The 9070-nt window shown below is 46.9% G+C and overlaps 1 protein-coding gene across 1 annotated transcript in view; it reads left to right on the top strand.

Moving 5' to 3' along the window:
- Window positions 1–9070, top strand: part of Flt1 (fms related tyrosine kinase 1) — a 169772-nt gene that overhangs the window by 28133 nt on the left and 132569 nt on the right. The window lies entirely within an intron of this gene.

Raw genomic sequence — 9070 nt, 5'->3', positions numbered from 1 at the left:
AAAAAAAAAAAAAAGACTTTCCGTATTTGTTTCAGTTGACTACAGTTGACCACAGTTCACGTGCATTGAGGAAGTATTAGTGATATAAGAGCAGGTATATTATGCTGAAAAAGACAAAGGTAGAAATGTGTCCTTTTGGTCATCATCCTTCAGAGCTGCCTTTTCTGTCTTTAGAGAATGATGAAATGATTCAGAGGGAGGGAATGTAGAACCTTCGGGAAGTAAACTTTGCGAATAGAAATGACCTCTGAGAACTAAGAGGCAAACTGCCATCCTTTTGCTCTCCCTTGCTCAGTCCTCCCAAAACTGGAAACTCCTTAAGGAGATCTAAAGATCGTAACATGAAATTAGTATGTGCTTCAGTCAGAAACTCGGGGGGGTGGGGGGTGGGAAGCAGGGCTGCAGAGATGGCTCAGTGGCTAAGAGCACTGACTCTTGTTCTTCCTAAGGTCCTGAGTTCAAGTCCCAGCCACCACATGGAGGCTCACGGCCATCTGTAATGAGATCTGACACCCTCTTCTATCATGCAGGCATACAGAGCACTAACAAACAGTAAATAAATAAACAAATAGATACTCAAAAAAGCAAAAAGCCGCCAGCCACCAGCTCCAATAAAAGAATACCCCCGGTGGGATAGTTGAGTCTTTTCTGTGGATTCCTATGATCATCCAGCTCTGGGACTAGTCCAAAGGGACAGACATCAGCTGCATGCTGTTAACAGTCACCTCTTTCTAGCTACTGTGAGTTGCATTTCCTTTCCAGTCCTGAGGTTGTGTCCGGGACCGTAGGCACGCCCACCAAGCACACTGTCACTGAGCTGTGTCCCTTTCGTATTTAAGGGACAGGCTCTCACTGAGTTGCCTGTCTGCCCTTGAAGTCACCATGATGCCTGGACTGTAGGGTCTAGACTGCCTAACGCTGGCATTATAGACTGCCCACCTAAAACTCAGAGTAGCCGTGGCCAGGGAGCTACAAGTGAGGCCACCTTCTGCAGGCGGAGGTGGGTGGGCAAGGGGGGAGTACTTGCTGGCCTGGCGTTCCTAAGCTTTCCGCTTTCTTTCTCTAGTTCTGTGAAACTTCTCCCATGGGATATGTGTTCCTTCTGACACCTGTCAGGAAGTCCTTTGCAGTAGGTCCTGGACTTGTACTGTCTCTTTGAGGAAGTGTGCGTATGTGTGTGTGTGTGGGGGGGGGGGATAAAAGCATCCATATCGAGGCTCGTCAGCAGCCTTTCTCCTGTGGGTTTCACAGAGACCAGCTTGCAAGCTGACACTGAAAATGTCGTCATCATCATCATCATCATGTCTAAGACCCTAATGAAACAATACTTAGGTATTTCCCCTTCAACTCTTATATCATTCAATAGATCTCACAAGTTCGTGGGATCATTAGGTTCTAACGTAAACCTTCTACTCCTGCCATTTCGTCACTAAAGAGAAACTTCATTACTCATAACCATTCCCATTTCAACTATAAAAGAGAGCAGAGCCAGCAAAAGAGCCATTAATTACCCCGAAGGACAAGCCACTGGCTACCTCAGGGGTCAGGAGGGGCAAGCCTAGATGTGTCTTGATTGCTTTTGCCTGGAGTTTGTCAGCCCTGTAAGTCCTGAGACAGCGAGAGTCATCTGTTCTACCAAGAAATGAACTTAACACCCAATGTTATAACCGATACGGTGGATAAATGTTGGCTTAGTCGGAGAATGTGCTAAGTCTGATAACTGATGTCTGCCATGGGATTAGTGAGGAAACAGTAGCCACCTTGTCGGGGATCTACACCTACTTTATCGTCTTTCTCTGGAGGCTGTTATTAGCCTCACGGACCTTCTTAAAGCCAAGATGATGATCTGCTGAACAGCTGGAACTCTCCCGAGTTGCCAAAACTTTCATATATTTTTGTTTTTGTTACTTTCATTCTCTTCTGAGGAAATCGGGGCTGCTTCTCCCATTTTTCCTGACTACTCCCACAGCGGTTTGCTTCAGTTGTAAGACACAAAAGCCTCGCCTCTGATAGCGCAGATAATCTCTGAGATTAATGGATTCCAACCCTTTTCACCGGTGACACACTAACTGTCCACCACTTTCTTCTGGTAGAACGGTTACTTCGGGAACTGTTTCCTGTGGAGATGTTTTTCTACGCCCTGGTGAGCATCTGTAAATGTGTTGGCACTTGATTTTAGTGGCTGAGAAAGACAAGGGACCTTGTATAAGTATATGTTGGAAGGCAGCTGTGGAGCTTCCAGGGGTTGAGAGAAAAAGAACCAGGCTGGTATAGCTTGTGCTTACTACCAAATGCAGCCGGTGGATGAGCATAGAGTGTTTAGGACACAGTGGAGGGCCCCGCTGTTTCCAGGGCTGTTGCCATCTGAGTTTTGATGTGGGCAGAGCATCCGATAGCATACAGAACACTAATTGTCTCCATTGCCCACCAAGCCTCCACTGGAAGCCAGCCTTCGGGTAATTTAAGTATTCAAATGATCATGGTTTAACTACTATAGCTGACGGCTAAGTTGGCTGGCTGGCTGAAAAGTTCCATTACTTTAACTTCTCACACCTGTTAAATTTCACCTTTATGGCGCAAATGGTTGTGTTCATAGGGTACCATTTATCCCCACCCCTAACCCAGTTACTCTGCTGTTCTCTAGCAAGGGAATTCCCCCTCACAACAGGCTTTTCAGAAAGCAATGGGGCGCCTGCAGTTGCAGCATTAAGAGGGCGGTGTTAACCCGCCTCAGTCTCAGTGGTGGGAGGATTCGGGGTGGGGCCAGGCTGAGGGGGGGGGGAGCCAGTTAAGGCTTGGTGTGTGCCTTGCAGCAGGACTAGTGGTGGTTTTGGCTCGTCTAGAAGTGACCCGGAAGGAGAGAACTGATAAGTTTGAGGAATTCAATCGGCCTTGATTACTGGACAGGGAAGAGTCAGAGAGACACTTCAGTTCTGTTAGGGTAGCTAGGCAACGTTCCCTGGCAAATGATGTAAGCCATCCCCTTGGATAGACTCTTGACACAGTCTGGACAAATGGCATTTGAGTGTGAATTGCTGATAAAACAGAATTCTCAAAAAAAAAAAGTAGCTATGAAATTTTGGCTCATAAAAGAACTGAAAGCTCACGGGGCACCTCTCAGTTGTTCCGTCTTACAAAGTGTTTCCAGAGCGGTGCTAATATTCAGGTTATCTGTGTTGCCTCCGTCTCCCGAGGGAGGGAGAAGATTGTGTTCACACTTAGGTGCTCTGGGGCAAGGACTTGGCTATAGGACAGTCCTTTCTAGAAGTCGAAGGATTTCTTAGGAGTTTTAAGTGCACAATAGGATGCCGACCCACGGAGTTTCTGCACATGCGCATGCGTGCGAGTGAGTGCGCATGTGCAGAAAAGTCTGTGGGTACTGTTCCAGGGGTTGTCTCTGGCTCCTGCCACAGTTGTCGCTTTGAGCCGCTGGTCAGAAGCAGCGGGTACTGATGGGTTGGTTTTTGTCTCACGTGACTCCATGAACACGTCAGGGTGAGCCAAGTCTGCCTCAGCGCTTTTGGGCTTCATGCGGAGCCTAGATGAGTTTCTGAAAACAGCAGTAGTCAAAGGCAGAATTGCATCTGGAAAATACCTCAAATGGGTCTTCTGTAGAGTTTCTTCTGGCGTTTCTACGTACGGCTTCGCTCACGTTTTGCTGGGGTTGATGAAATTCTTATAGAAGAGAAATAGATATTTCTATCATTTACTATAAGGACAAGCGTGGTTTGGAATCACAGATTTCCCACCTCCCTTAGAAATCAGGGCCGTGTATATCTTGGCTGTGCACTCCCTCTAGGGCTGTGGGGGCGGACCAGGACCACATGGTCAGAGCTCAGAGAGGAGTGACTTAGTCATTTTCCTTCTCAGTGACACAAAACTTTGATAAAGATACTCTTGATGTCTGTAAGCCCTGCCATGTCACCTGTCTCTTCAAGAAGCACTTGTGTCCTTAAACTCCAGAGGCCCTCTCCCAGGGTGCAGACACACCCACGTGCGACTAGGATGGAAGCCACTCTTGCTGCTGTCCTTGGCAGACTTTCCGTTCATCTAGAATGTTCCTTAGGTTGCCATCTTTCACACTGCCAAATATTCAGGCTGTCGCTCAGTGGAAGAGAGCAACTCCTGGTGTTTGCTAGACTACGTGTCTGAAGGATCTGGCACACGGTCCTCGAGGCCGCATTGATCGATCCATCGCCTTGCTAACGATGACCTAGGTGTGTATCAGCAGGCGTTTTAGCAGAATCACACGGGCACTCAAAATTAATCAAAACGAACATAGTCTTGAATGAGCCACTCGGATACAGCCTGTGGTTTTGAGAAGTTGATGACTGGGGATAGAATTGTGACATCTTCCATTGGCAGTGCCAGCCAAAGACAGTGCAATAGGCAGTATGTTCTCATTTTTGCCCATACAGTCAAGACGTTTGACATAGCGGGTTAAAACTAAATGAAGTTTTGTCTATTTGTCTTTTTGTGTTTTTGTTGTTGGTGGTTTCTCTGTGTATCCCTGGATGTCTTGGAATTTGTTCTGTAGACCAGGCTGGCCTCAAACTTGGAAATCCACTGGCCTCTGCCTCCCAAGTGCTAGGATTAAAGGCGAGCATCAAGCAATCTTTTAAGGAAGAGGAGCAATGGGGGGCTTTCTCAAAAGACATTCCCTTAAGCTGAAAAGGCTTTAGGTATCTGACATTTCATAAGCTTAAACACTCCCGATGGAATGCCTGCCCCGTCTATAGCCATGAGGGCAGCAATCTAAGTGGGACCTTTCAGCCATGGAGTGCAGGCCTCCTGACTTCCCTTTACTGCAGAATGCTTTTGTTCTCCCATTGGATACATCGTTCCTGAGCTACACTGGACCGTGTGGCTGGCTATGGTACTCAGCGCCCATGGCGCCTTCCTTTCATCAGACATTAGTTACTGCACGGCCATCGAAACAGCACATCCTAGTGTTTGTGTTGGTTCCGAGCTCCTGCTATGGCTCTCCCTAGGCCTTCAGCTTTCTGCAAAATGATTGGAAGGATAATGGCTGACATTATGGGGATGTTAGTCTCTATTTCAACAGATACCAACCTATCAAGGAACTGTACCTTCTGTTTTGTGTATGCATATGTACGTGTGCGACAGGGTATTGCATGAAGAAGGTGTTGGATCCCCAGAAGCAAATGGTGGTTTGTGAGCTGCCTGATATGAGTGCTAGAATCCGGGACTTGTCTCTCCAGCTCCATTTGTGTTTTTTTTGGTTTTTTTTTGTTTTTTTTTTTTTTAAAAAAAAAAAAAAAGACCTCACTCACAGCTTACATAAAGGTTCTCACCAAAGTCTATCGGAAGAAACAGGGATCTCCCGAATACCTTCTACTCCCATGTGGAAGCCACCCTGTCGTTCACACCTCTGTCCAACCGGTACCGCTGATGAGCCCACATTTACCATCAGAATCAACCAAGTGTGTAGATGACCCTAGATAATGTTAGGTGACAGGGCCTGACAATGTAGCCTAGGCTCTCCTGAAGCTATGTAGACCTGACTGGCCTTGAACTTGTGGAGACTCTCTTGCCCCTGTCTGCTGAATTGCCATGCCTGGCTTAGGGTTCACCCTGATGCTGTATAATCTTGAATTTAGATTAACACACGATGTTACGCAGTGATCATCATGTATCATACAGTGTCTGTTATAGATCAGCATCTTTCTTTTTGTAATATGTCTCAGATTCCTCCACATTGCGGAGTGGCATGCCCCTTTAATCCAGCACTGGGGAGGCAGAGGCAGACGGATCTATGAGTCTGACTGAGGCCGGTCTATGTAGAGAATGCCAGGACAGCCAAGGCAACATAGCGAGACCATATCCCCAAACACACACAAAACAAAACAAAAAGATTCTTCCATGTTTTCTTATACCTTGATATTTCTTTCCTTCCTTCCTCTTCCACCTTCTTAGAGCTCCTCCTTCATAGTCTTCCTCCCCTTCATAGTCCTCCTCCTCCCCTTCACAGTCCTCCTCCTCTCCTTCATAGTCCTTCTCCTCTTCCCCTTAAAGTCCTCCCCTCGTCCTCCCCTCTCCTTCATAGTCTTCCTCCTTCATAGTCCTCCTCCTCCTCCTCCTCCTCCTCCTCATGTCTCATGTGTCCCAGGCAGGCTTCAGCTTTGCCTGTGAGGATGACCTGAGATTACATGCCCCAACACACAGGGTTTATGCAGATCTCAGCATCAAACCCAGAGCTACATGCATGCCAAGGAAATACTTTACCTCCTAAGCTAAATCCCTAGACCTGCATTTCTTCCTTTGGTTTTTCGAGACAGGGTTTCTCTGTATAGCCCTGGCTGTCCTGGACCTCACTCTGTAGACCAGGCTGGCCTCCAACTCAGAAATCCACCTGCCTCTGCCTCCCGAGTGCTGGGATCAAAGGCGTGTGCCACCACGCCCAGCTTAGACCTGCATTTCTTTAGCACTAAATATATTCAATTGTCTGAAGGTTCCACAGTTTATTTGCCCCTTCACCTACTGAAGACTGTCTTAGTTGCTTGGTAGTTATGACTGAGGATGCTATGAACACCCACGGCCATAGCTGTCAACTCTTAGGCAAGTAGCAGAAAGTGTGATTGCTGGATTGCATGCTAGCAGTATGATTGCTTTGTAAGGAATTGTCAAGCTACCCTCCAGAGCATCTGTCGTGGTCACGCCATCTTCCATCCCCACCAGCGATGGATAGAATTCCTGGTACGCTGTGTGCTTCACCAGCATCCGAGGTTGTCTGTGTTCTGGACTTGGGCCATCCTCACTGATGCACAGCATATCTTATTGTTCTGATGTACATCTTCCCGGTAGCATGATGTGAAACATGTGTTCTTTGGTAAGATGTCTTGTTACCATCACCTGACCACTTTTTTGTTTTGTTTTTGTTTTTGTTTTTTTCGAGACAGGGTCTCTCTGTATAGCCCTGGCTGTCCTGGAACTCACTTTGTAGACCAGGCTGGCCTCGAACTCAGAAATTCGCCTGCTTCTGCCTCCCAAGTGCTAGGATTAAAGGCGTGTGCCACCACGCCTGGCTAACTGGACCACTTTTTATTCTTATTTTTAATCTCCCATTCTTTGATCTTTAGCAGAGGATCCTCATTTTATGCTGAAGACTGTGACCCACTCTGAGTTAATTTTTGTAATCTCGTGTTTATATTCTTTTTTTTTTTTTATTGTATGTGCATGAGTGTTTGCCTGTGTGTCTTTTCAACAAATGCTTCTAGAACAAGTGGATATCCATTTGTAAAGGACAGTTTTTAAAATGAGTGTAGGAGCTGGAGAGAAAGCCCAGCTGTTAAAAGCACTTGCTGCTCTTGCAGAGGACCTGGGTTTTATTCCCAGCATCCACATGGCTGCCCCAGTGGATCTAATGCCCTCTTCTGGCCTCCACAGGTACTACAAACACATGGTGCACATAATACATGTACTATACACAAAAATAAATAAATAAAAAGAACTAGAAGCTTGGATGGAAAAATAAGGAAAACAAATGGCGTGGTTACATCCACACCCCTTGCTTCTATGAAAAGAAACCAGGCTTTGTTGTTAGAATCCTGATGTCAGAATGCCTGAACAGGAAGTCAGGCTGGCAGACTACACTGTGACATTAAGAGCTATCTTGAAGTGGCATGAGCTGTCTTGGGACAGCTACACCCCGCATGTGCAGGCATTCAGGACAAGGCGGGTGCTCACTGGATGGGACCAGATGCTCCCGAGGTACCCAGGGTCTTTTTAGTGCTGAGATGTTCCTGGCTCCTGTCATTTCTGGTTATCTCCTCAGGTCCTTTCCACTGCCGCCCAACAAGACAAATTCCATCACAGTTTCTCTTTTGGATATGCCAGTGTGTCAAAGTCAGTCGTGTCTGCTCTCTAAATATCTTTTATATATTAAACTTTGTGTCCAAGAATGGAAATGATCAATTAAGCCTCAGGCCCATGTCTGGTTCCCTGTGAAGTCTCTGACTGTTTCAACTCCTCCTTCCTCGGCCTCTCATATGAACTTTTCAAATGAGCGCCAAACTGAGCAGACATCTGACACCAGGACAGAAGTGTCTGCCCTGCCTGGTGGCAGAGCACTAGGAAGGGATCCAGTGACTTGGTTCTAACCATGAGCCAGCAACCTGTTATTATATACTGCTTCATCAGTCAGAATCTTTCGGGGTTATGGTTTCTCCCAGTGGGTGTTGATGATGGCAAAGTATAATAGTTCCCCCACAGTCCCTGCCCTGCCTGGTGACACAGATGTTTCAGGGCCAGATTTTGGTGTAGGAGACAGATAGGAAACCTGAATTCCATTTGGACTTCATCATTACCGTGCTTGTGGAAGGTCCTTCCTTTCCTGTGGTCTCGGTACCCTCATCTATTCAAGAGAGGCCACACTGTAATATTCCTGTAATATATCTGTAATATTCCTGAGAGTTTTTATAGTTTCATGTGTCCAAGGCAAACAGGAATAGTAACATCAGGAAATGCTTCAAATTTCGGAGTAGGAAAGTTAAAGCATCTCTCTCCTTCGTCTTTCTCTCTTCCTCCACCCCCCACCCCTGCCTGCTTTCTCTCTGAGTTGTGCCTCAGTTGTCTGGCCAGCAGGACACAGGGATGGGCCAGCCTGCTTTGTGCGAGTACCTGGGAGATGCAAGGCCTGCCCTGTACCTAGTATTCCACGTTCATTGAGACCCTCAACAAGTTGGCTTAGTTTGTAGCTGCACATTGTTAAAACCGCAGGTCTCGTTTCCCCCCTTCAGGGCAGAATTTAGAATTTAATTCCAGGATGGAATGATCCTGCCATGTGAGGCGTGAATGCTGTGCCCCGTCATGGAACAGCTAAGGACCGAGCATCCTGACGTGTGGTGCGCGCGTTCCTGCAGAGTTGAACCTGTTAAACCACCTCGGCAGGTGTCTTCTCCATGATCCTGTAGGAGCAGTAGGAGGATCAGGCTGAGCCATTGTCTCTGGCCTCTTCTTTCACTTCTACTTTTGTTCAGTCCTCTGTTACAAGGTGTCTCAGTCAGGGTTTCTATTCCTGCACAAACATCATGAACAAGAAGCAAGTTGG

This window comes from Mus pahari, chromosome 23 (genome assembly GCF_900095145.1).
Source record: "Mus pahari chromosome 23, PAHARI_EIJ_v1.1, whole genome shotgun sequence".
NCBI lineage: Eukaryota > Metazoa > Chordata > Mammalia > Rodentia > Muridae > Mus > Mus pahari.
Note: the sequence above shows the minus strand (reverse complement) of the source record. Positions and strands in the feature narration are given on the sequence as shown.